Here is an 8,294-nt window from a genome sequence, read left to right on the forward strand (position 1 = left end):
TCGTTTTTTTTTTCGGGCCGAATTTTTGAGTTTCGATATCTCAACTCTGGAAGGGGCTAGAGCCTCCATTTTTGCACTCAGGTCTAAGTCTCATGGCCCTCTATCAGAATTCAGAGTTTTGGGAAGATTGGAGAAACTTAATTTTTCGCCCAAAAAAAAAAAAACGTAAGGGGTACCACTGTCGTTTTTTTTTCGGGCCGAATTTTTGAGTTTTGATATCTCAGCTCTGGAAGGGGCTAGAGCCTCCATTTTTGCACTCAGGTCTAAGTCTCATGGCCCTCTATCAGAATCCAGAGTTTTGGGAAGATTGAAGAAACTTAATTTTTCGCCCAAAAAAAAAAAACCGTAAGGGGTACCACTGTCGTTTTTTTTTTCGGGCCGAATTTTTGAGTTTCGATATCTCATCTCTGGAAGGGGCTAGAGCCTCCATTTTTGCACTCAGGTCTAAGTCTCATGGCCCTCTATCAGAATCCAGAGTTTTGGGAAGATTGGAGAAACTTAATTTTTCACCCCAAAAAAAAACGTAAGGGGTACCACTGTCGTTTTTTTTTCGGGCCGAATTTTTGAGTTTCGATATCTCAGCTCTGGAAGGGGCTAGAGCCTCCATTTTTGCACTCAGGTCTAAGTCTCATGGCCCTCTATCAGAATCCAGAGTTTTGGGAAGATTGGAGAAACTGAATTTTTCGCCCAAAAAAAAAAAAAACGTAAGGGGTACCACTGTCGTTTTTTTTTCGGGCCGAATTTTTGAGTTTCGATATCTCAGCTCTGGAAGGAGCTAGAGCCTCCATTTTTGCACTCAGGTCTAAGTCTCATGGCCCTCTATCAGAATCCAGAGTTTTGGGAAGATTGGAGGAACTTAATTTTTCGCCCAAAAAAAAAAACGTAAGGGGTACCACTGTCGTTTTTTTTTTCGGGCCGAATTTTTGAGTTTCGATATCTCAACTCTGGAAGGGGCTAGAGCCTCAATTTTTGCACTCAGGTCTAAGTCTCATGGCCCTCTATCAGAATCCAGAGTTTTGGGAAGATTGGAGAAACTTAATTTTTCGCCCAAAAAAAAAAAAACGTAAGGGGTACCACTGTCGTTTTTTTTTTCGGGCCGAATTTTTGAGTTTTGATATCTCAGCTCTGGAAGGGGCTAGAGCCTCCATTTTTGCACTCAGGTCTAAGTCTCATGGCCCTCTATCAGAATCCAGAGTTTTGGGAAGATTGGAGAAACTTAATTTTTCGCCCAAAAAAAAAACGTAAGGGGTACCACTGTCGTTTTTTTTTTCGGGCCGAATTTTTGAGTTTCGATATCTCAACTCTGGAAGGGGCTAGAGCCTCAATTTTTGCACTCAGGTCTAAGTCTCATGGCCCTCTATCAGAATCCAGAGTTTTGGGAAGATTGGAGAAACTTAATTTTTCGCCCAAAAAAAAAAAACGTAAGGGGTACCACTGTCGTTTTTTTTTCGGGCCGAATTTTTGAGTTTCGATATCTCAGCTCTGGAAGGGGCTAGAGCCTCCATTTTTGCACTCAGGTCTAAGTCTCATGGCCCTCTATCAGAATCCAGAGTTTTGGGAAGATTGGAGAAACTTAATTTTTCACCCCAAAAAAAAAAACGTAAGGGGTACCACTGTCGTTTTTTTTTTCGGGCCGAATTTTTGAGTTTCGATATCTCAGCTCTGGAAGGGGCTAGAGCCTCCATTTTTGCACTCAGGTCTAAGTCTCATGGCCCTCTATCAGAATCTAGAGTTTTGGGAAGATTGGAGAAACTTAATTTTTCGCCCAAAAAAAAAAAAACGTAAGGGGTACCACTGTCGTTTTTTTTCGGGCCGAATTTTTGAGTTTCGATATCTCAGCTCTGGAAGGAGCTAGAGCCTCCATTTTTGCACTCAGGTCTAAGTCTCATGGCCCTCTATCAGAATCCAGAGTTTTGGGAAGATTGGAGAAACTTAATTTTTCGCCCAAAAAAAAAAAAACGTAAGGGGTACCACTGCCGTTTTTTTTTCGGGCCGAATTTTTGAGTTTCGATATCTCAGCTCTGGAAGGAGCTAGAGCCTCCATTTTTGCACTCAGATCTAAGTCTCATGGCCCTCTATCAGAATCCAGAGTTTTGGGAAGATTGGAGAAACTTAATTTTTCACCCCCCAAAAAAAAACGTAAGGGGTACCACTGTCGTTTTTTTTTTCGGGCCGAATTTTTGAGTTTCGATATCTCAACTCTGGAAGGGGCTAGAGCCTCCATTTTTGCACTCAGGTCTAAGTCTCATGGCCCTCTATCAGAATCCAGAGTTTTGGGAAAATTGGAGAAACTTAATTTTTCGCCCAAAAAAAAAAAACGTAAGGGGTACCACTGTCGTTTTTTTTTTCGGGCCGAATTTTTGAGTTTTGATATCTCAGCTCTGGAAGGGGCTAGAGCCTCCATTTTTGCACTCAGGTCTAAGTCTCATGGCCCTCTATCAGAATCCAGAGTTTTGGGAAGATTGGAGAAACTTAATTTTTCGCCCAAAAAAAAAAACGTAAGGGGTACCACTGTCGTTTTTTTTTTTTCGGGCCGAATTTTTGAGTTTCGATATCTCAACTCTGGAAGGGGCTAGAGCCTCCATTTTTGCACTCAGGTCTAAGTCTCATGGCCCTCTATCAGAATCCAGGGTTTTGGGAAGATTGGAGAAACTTAATTTTTCGCCCAAAAAAAAAAAAACGTAAGGGGTACCACTGTCGTTTTTTTTTCGGGCCGAATTTTTGAGTTTCGATATCTCAGCTCTGGAAGGGGCTAGAGCCTCCATTTTTGCACTCAGGTCTAAGTCTCATGGCCCTCTATCAGAATCCAGAGTTTTGGGAAGATTAGAGGAACTTAATTTTTCGCCCAAAAAAAAAAACGTAAGGGGTACCACTGTCGTTTTTTTTTTTTCGGGCCGAATTTTTGAGTTTCGATATCTCAACTCTGGAAGGGGCTAGAGCCTCCATTTTTGCACTCAGGTCTAAGTCTCATGGCCCTCTATCAGAATTCAGAGTTTTGGGAAGATTGGAGAAACTTAATTTTTCGCCCAAAAAAAAAAAACGTAAGGGGTACCACTGTCGTTTTTTTTTCGGGCCGAATTTTTGAGTTTTGATATCTCAGCTCTGGAAGGGGCTAGAGCCTCCATTTTTGCACTCAGGTCTAAGTCTCATGGCCCTCTATCAGAATCCAGAGTTTTGGGAAGATTGAAGAAACTTAATTTTTCGCCCAAAAAAAAAAAAACGTAAGGGGTACCACTGTCGTTTTTTTTTTCGGGCCGAATTTTTGAGTTTCGATATCTCATCTCTGGAAGGGGCTAGAGCCTCCATTTTTGCACTCAGGTCTAAGTCTCATGGCCCTCTATCAGAATCCAGAGTTTTGGGAAGATTGGAGAAACTTAATTTTTCGCCCCAAAAAAAAAAAACGAAAGGGGTACCACTGCCGTTTTTTTTTTCGGGCCGAATTTTTGAGTTTCGATATCTCAGCTCTGGAAGGAGCTAGAGCCTCCATTTTTGCACTCAGATCTAAGTCTCATGGCCCTCTATCAGAATCCAGAGTTTTGGGAAGATTGGAGAAACTTAATTTTTCACCCCCCAAAAAAAAACGTAAGGGGTACCACTGTCGTTTTTTTTTTCGGGCCGAATTTTTGAGTTTCGATATCTCAGCTCTGGAAGGGGCTAGAGCCTCCATTTTTGCACTCAGGTCTAAGTCTCATGGCCCTCTATCAGAATCCAGAGTTTTGGGAAGATTGGAGAAACTTAATTTTTCGCCCAAAAAAAAAAAACGTAAGGGGTACCACTGTCGTTTTTTTTTCGGGCCGAATTTTTGAGTTTTGATATCTCAGCTCTGGAAGGGGCTAGAGCCTCCATTTTTGCACTCAGGTCTAAGTCTCATGGCCCTCTATCAGAATCCAGAGTTTTGGGAAGATTGGAGAAACTTAATTTTTCGCCCAAAAAAAAAAAAACGTAAGGGGTACCACTGTCGTTTTTTTTTCGGGCCGAATTTTTGAGTTTCGATATCTCAGCTCTGGAAGGAGCTAGAGCCTCCATTTTTGCACTCAGGTCTAAGTCTCATGGCCCTCTATCAGAATCCAGAGTTTTGGGAAGATTGGAGGAACTTAATTTTTCGCCCAAAAAAAAAAACGTAAGGGGTACCACTGTCGTTTTTTTTTTTCGGGCCGAATTTTTGAGTTTCGATATCTCAACTCTGGAAGGGGCTAGAGCCTCCATTTTTGCACTCAGGTCTAAGTCTCATGGCCCTCTATCAGAATCCAGAGTTTTGGGAAGATTGGAGAAACTTAATTTTTCGCCCAAAAAAAAAAACGTAAGGGGTACCACTGTCGTTTTTTTTTTTCGGGCCGAATTTTTGAGTTTTGATATCTCAGCTCTGGAAGGGGCTAGAGCCTCCATTTTTGCACTCAGGTCTAAGTCTCATGGCCCTCTATCAGAATCCAGAGTTTTGGGAAGATTGGAGAAACTTAATTTTTCGCCCAAAAAAAAAAACGTAAGGGGTACCACTGTCGTTTTTTTTTTCGGGCCGAATTTTTGAGTTTCGATATCTCAACTCTGGAAGGGGCTAGAGCCTCCATTTTTGCACTCAGGTCTAAGTCTCATGGCCCTCTATCAGAATCCAGAGTTTTGGGAAGATTGGAGAAACTTAATTTTTCGCCCAAAAAAAAAAAACGTAAGGGGTACCACTGTCGTTTTTTTTTCGGGCCGAATTTTTGAGTTTCGATATCTCAGCTCTGGAAGGGGCTAGAGCCTCCATTTTTGCACTCAGGTCTAAGTCTCATGGCCCTCTATCAGAATCCAGAGTTTTGGGAAGATTGGAGGAACTTAATTTTTCGCCCAAAAAAAAAAAACGTAAGGGGTACCACTGTCGTTTTTTTTTTCGGGCCAAATTTTTGAGTTTCGATATCTCAACTCTGGAAGGGGCTAGAGCCTCCATTTTTGCACTCAGGTCTAAGTCTCATGGCCCTCTATCAGAATCCAGAGTTTTGGGAAGATTGGAGAAACTTAATTTTTCGCCCAAAAAAAAAAAACGTAAGGGGTACCACTGTCGTTTTTTTTTCGGGCCGAATTTTTGAGTTTTGACATCTCAGCTCTGGAAGGGGCTAGAGCCTCCATTTTTGCACTCAGGTCTAAGTCTCATGGCCCTCTATCAGAATCCAGAGTTTTGGGAAGATTGAAGAAACTTAATTTTTCGCCCAAAAAAAAAAAAACGTAAGGGGTACCACTGTCGTTTTTTTTTTCGGGCCGAATTTTTGAGTTTCGATATCTCATCTCTGGAAGGGGCTAGAGCCTCCATTTTTGCACTCAGGTCTAAGGCTGCGTCCAAAACCGCATACTCAATGAGTAGGTACTTAATTTCAATAAGTACTTACTCAACGAGCGCTAAAAGAGTAGGTACTTTATAGCCAAATCTCGTTGAGTATGAATGAGAACCGGACATCTGCCATGTTGACGTTATCATGTGACCTACTACGACGTGTTATCATCATATCACAAGCGCAAAGAAATGAACAGCGACACGTTTAATTCTTCTATCTATAAATATCTTGACATTGATGAAACTTTCTCATTTTGTTGTGGTATTGTTGAAGAAACAGCTGATATTTTTTTTTATTAAGAAACCCCCAAATCGTCACCTCTTGAATATATGTTGTTAATTTCTTTATTTTATACCCAAAACCTTTCTCCTTTAAGTTTTCCTCCTTTTCTTGATGAATTTACCTCGTTTCATCCCTCAGACCTATAACAACAAAACAACAACATTTTTCATGTATTATGAAGAACTATTTAAAGATATTTAGCCTTGTTATTGTTCCTTTTTCCTGTATTATGATGTAAACAAACCAATGATCTTTATGTTTTCTGTTTTGTCATTATGACTATTATGGTATCTTTCCATGATCTTGTATGTAATACGTTTATAAGTTTAAATTATGAGTGACAGGTGTACTAACACTTCATAACATCAGTGACTCGACAGCACAACCTAGAACAGTTTTCCTCTGCGTTTGTAACGTCTGCACAAAGGAGACGGGCAGCTGCTCGAAGATCTCTTTTGGAGAAAACTGTTGATTTTATACTCGAAAAATGTAAGTATCACTCCTTAAAAATTAATATTACCTCAGAATGAATTGCATTGTTAGCCCACCCCAAAACTTAAACAAAATAATAATATTAAATGCTGACCAATACTTAATTATATAACTTTTTTATATACTAAAAATATAATTTAATATAACAAGCAAAATGTAATTTGTTTTGTCATATGACAGTTATGCATGAATAAATTTATATTCATAAATGCAGTGAAACATCTCAATTATCAGTCAATCGATGAATTAATGGATACATTAATTAAATAATTCAATTTTATATACTGACAACAATAATAAAAATGAATAAATGAGTAAAAGAACAAATAAAAGTAACCATCACAATAAACAAATGCATTATACAAGTCAACAACACATGAAACAAAGCTTTATTCAAACTACAAACATGTATTTACAGGGCTGAACACCACATCCTAATGCCGTCTCAACACAGCGGTTCCCATTCTGCGGCTTTATTCTGATGAATTCACCAGAGGGGACTGTGCCTTCGTCCCGGAGCTTGTTGCTGCGCTGCGCTTCACAATCTGAGGCAATAAGGGCAGGTGGAGAGATAGAGGGTCTTGTAAGGGCAGGTGGAGAGATGGAGGGACTCATCCATGGCACCACTTCCAGGATGCAGCTCTAGGCTCCTCATCCTCAGTGCTCACACCAGTCTGCAGACATTTCAGATCCTACAAAAATGCACAAACATTATACAAAAGCAGTAATTTTAACACAATGTCATTTGATTTATGTATTAAAAATAACCTTACTTTATATTTGAGTAAAATCCCTAAAACAAATGCTGCCATCATCTTTCCTTGCAGGTCTTGCTCCACCACAAAAGCTATGCAGCAAATGCACAGAAATCAAGAATCAGAAAAGTGTTGTAATTTCTCTACTTGAAATTTGTACAATAATTCAAATAAACTACAATTTAAGATTGAATAGATTTTGTTATCCATTTCTGTAGTATACTCACTCAGAGCCTTTCATGACAGCATTCAGCATCATGAGCCTCTCTCCAGCAGATAAACACACGCGTGTTCTTCTGTCCCTGTAACATACAGACAAGATTCACATTACGAGTTCAACACTGAATTTACATGCTGAGGTTGATGTGTTAACTCACTTTTAATCCAACTTAAATGTTCCTCAATATATCAACACTAATAAGGGACAAATTAAATATAACATATTTAGTTACTTTATAGATTTGTTTATTTACCTTATTTACAGTACATTTGTCTAATGTAAGTAGTGTTGTTGACAACAGTGAATTATCCTTCATATTAATAGCACACATAACGTTACATCACTCAGATGTATTTTTCATGTTGGGATGTGCTCATCTGCAATACTTAAACAATATTTTCATTTCAGATGTAAATAGACATTTTAAATAAGCGTATTTAAGATGTAACGTTATATGGTTATGTAAATCCATTTTAGAAACTTACGTGTAGCCTACTTACTGGAGCTCCCCTGTTTAACTAACTAATAAAACATGTGTTTACAGCAAAATCACAACTATACTATACTGTCTAAGTCCTTTAGACCTTCAACAGTTAAAACGTTTACTCTATAGTAGTTTAACACATACGATTTAAACACAAGAAACCGTGTTTACTCACATTTGAAAACCCCTGCTGATCTCCGATGTTGATAATGACGTATGCTCTCCCGTGGCCTCCTGGGATAGAAGAGTATCCATCGGATGAACACTCAAAAATCGGGGCGAAAGCAGGAGATCATCCGGGAACTTCTCGCCTACTCTTTTATGAGTACTGAGGTTTCGGACATACTACTCCTTTCAAATACTGTTTCCCCCTACTATATAGTACGAAAGTAGGAATATTCGGACGTACTATAAGTATACGTATGCCCGAATCTCGCGATAATTAGTACGTCACTCTGGTAATTCTCGCCTACTCTTTTATGGATACTAAGGATTCGGACATACTTATTCGCTCGCCTACTGCTTTTTCCATACTATATAGTAGGGAAGTATGCGGTTTCGGACGCAGCCCATGTCTAATGGCCCTCTATCAGAATCCAGAGTTTTGGGAAGATTGGAGAAACTTAATTTTTCACCCCCAAAAAAAACCGTAAGGGGTACCACTGTCGTTTTTTTTTTCGGGCCGAATTTTTGAGTTGCGATATCTCAGCTCTGGAAGGGGCTAGAGCCTCCATTTTTGCACTCAGGTCTAAGTC

General features: G+C 39.6%; 1 long non-coding RNA gene across 1 annotated transcript; it reads right to left on the reverse strand.

Moving 5' to 3' along the window:
- Nucleotides 1–6,451: 6,451 nt before the first annotated feature.
- Nucleotides 6,452–8,068, reverse strand: LOC148973498 (uncharacterized). The gene is made up of 4 exons (XR_016146664.1): nt 7,715–8,068; nt 7,063–7,137; nt 6,854–6,927; nt 6,452–6,772 (listed from the first exon to the last, which is right to left on the reverse strand). It is a non-coding gene; the product is annotated as an uncharacterized LOC148973498 (long non-coding RNA).
- Between the last annotated feature and the right edge of the window lie 226 nt (nt 8,069–8,294).

Source organism: Pimephales promelas, chromosome 15, assembly GCF_988280905.1.
Source record: "Pimephales promelas chromosome 15, fPimPro1.hap1.1, whole genome shotgun sequence".
Lineage (NCBI taxonomy): Eukaryota > Metazoa > Chordata > Actinopteri > Cypriniformes > Leuciscidae > Pimephales > Pimephales promelas.